We start from the raw sequence: 2,538 nt of genomic DNA on the forward strand, positions 1-2,538 counted from the left end.
AACTTGTGTTTCAAGTAGCACAAAATCACAGAAAAACAAGTTTTTGCAGCTGTAGGGGAGATCAGAATAGCAGAATTAAAGGAATGTCACTCAAGTAAAAGCTAAAAATATGCTGTAAATACGCCAATGTCCAGCAGGAGGAGCCTGTGAGCTTACGATATTGATTTTGAGATAACAGCTTCGAAAAAGTTATAGGGAAGCCACTGCAATACAGTCACTGAGTGAACAATGTCCATTATACTCCTTTACAGGAAATCCCAGTATACACCTCAGTTTTGTATACACATTAATTTTTTTCAGAAGGTATTACTTGTACAAGTTAAGATTTAATTTAACACAAGGTCTCATTTTACAAGTACTGTACCAAAGGGAAAGCCTTTCGGAGGTTCTGAACATCTCTTGTAATAGAACGAGATGCTACTTATATTCATAAGACATGCCTAATAAAACCTCTTATGACTTGTCTAGTGTTTTATAAGCACTTCCTTTTTTATCAGGAGAAAAGTTTCATCTACTAGATTTGATACATAACATCAAGACCTTTTCATTTGGGGGTCTTGAAGTAATTTCTGAAAGTATTGTTGACCTTGCTTTAGGCATCATAAAACAGATGTACAGGGAAGAAAAGACTGGTCACACAGCAAGTCAGTTACAGAGGAAAGAATAAAATCCATATCTGCTAAGTGTAGATTCTTGTGCTTTATGCATTTCTCATATCTATTATTAATTTTTTAGTTCTCCAATTGATCTACAAGTCAACTGCAAACTTCCTGGCAGTTTACATAACAAAATATTTCAGAGACCCAAACTAAATTAAGAACAGGATTCAGACATTTAGACAAGGAATAATTTCTGATAAGCTTAGTCTTACAAAGTGTCCTAAAGAGGTAAAAATGTTGGTTACTCGAAGGCAATGTAAATGATGCCTATAACTTAGAAATTAGTTTTAGAATGGAGTCATGCCTGTTCCTGATACTAATTTACATTCCCCAGTAACACACGCTGAACACTTATGCCTCGAACAAGATGCTTTCTGTTCTTGTTTGTCGCTGTTCACCATTGTTAACGAAAGAGATAAAGGCAAAGCTTTGGTGATACAACAGTATTTTCTCTGTTATTTGAACAGGTATCATAGCTGCAGTAAAACTGTCTTTATCGGAAGACTCTGCTCTTTGAGCACCCAGATTAAAAACAGAGAAGTCATCAATACCTTCAAAGGTATTAATATTGAAGATGGCATAGCTAAATCCTATCTGTAAGATGTGGGTCACTTACCCTAATTTGTGAAGCAACTCGAGATCTTCCAAAGCAAAGGTGCTGTATTCAAAGTATTGTTTACCCCTACTGATAACCTAAAGTGGGAAAGGATGTGGAGAGAAGAGAGACATGCGAGAGAAGTATTACCCAGCTGAGGCACAGTTTTCAGTTCGTCTGTATATGCGTTCACTGCAACGTCTAGTTACCCAGCGATGAAGATTATTGACGGCGACCTAGGGACCAGCACCCGAGGGTCTCTCAGTCACCTGGGATGCCGGACACGAGCAAAGCAACAGCTTCACCCCCTCATCTGGCAAACCGCCGGGCACAGGAAACAGAGCCTAGAGGCCCCCTACTACCGAGTGCAGCTGAGGCGGTCGGCGGGGCTCCCTGAGAAGGGGTGAAGGCGAGGAACCCCCCTCCCCGGCTGGCTGAGAGAACGGAACCCTGTCGCCTCAGCAGCTCGCCGCCTGGCTCTGGGGCCCGTTGCCCTTAGTGAGGAGCCGCTTCGCTTCTCTCCACCCACACCGGCTCCTCGCGTGCGGCTACCGCTGCTTTCCCTCGCTTGGATTTGAACTACCCGCCCTTACCAACCGCTGCCGCACCGCCTCCCCCGCCCCCTCCGCGCTGCGGCCCTCGGGAGAGCGGCACCGCTCCAGGGCGAAGGTAGGACGGGAGCCTGAGGAGAAGGGCTCCGCCGAACGGGAGAGCCTGCTCCTCGGGAAGATACCGGCGAGGCTCGCCTTTCTCCTCACACTTTATACTCCAGCCCTGCGGCCCCCGCCGCACCCAGCCCACCATTAAAAGCGCCCCTGCGTCGTTCTTCCCCGTGCTCTGCTTCTTCTCAGGTGCCTGCGAGGGTGAGGCTTTCCCGCCGCTCCGAGAGCCCTCTCAGCTCCCTGCCGGGGGGCGCCAGGGCTGAGGGGTGGCTTCAGAGGCGCTGGTCGATCACGGCCAGCCAAAGGCTTTCACAGGTGACGAACCTTATCTGCACCACAACCTTTAAGCTTGAGTTATGAGGGTGCTAATTCGAGTTAATTAGTACAGGAACAAAACAATCACAGAGCGTTTGTCAAGTGCCATCTCCTTTAAATGAGCTGTCAGTCGGGTGGGAGATGCCCGGTGACGTCGCCTAGGTTTTGCCGTGGTTTTAGTTAATCTGTGCATTAAAAAAAAAAAAGCAACCCGAATATCTGGGTGCCTGTTTCTCCTGAGCACGGTACGGCTAACGTGCGGCTACACAGGCTCACCTACCTGCTGGCTCCCATCAGGCTGGGGAGC

The sequence above is a fragment of the Pygoscelis adeliae genome, unplaced genomic scaffold (assembly GCF_000699105.1).
Source record: "Pygoscelis adeliae isolate BGI_AS28 unplaced genomic scaffold, ASM69910v1 Scaffold174, whole genome shotgun sequence".
NCBI lineage: Eukaryota > Metazoa > Chordata > Aves > Sphenisciformes > Spheniscidae > Pygoscelis > Pygoscelis adeliae.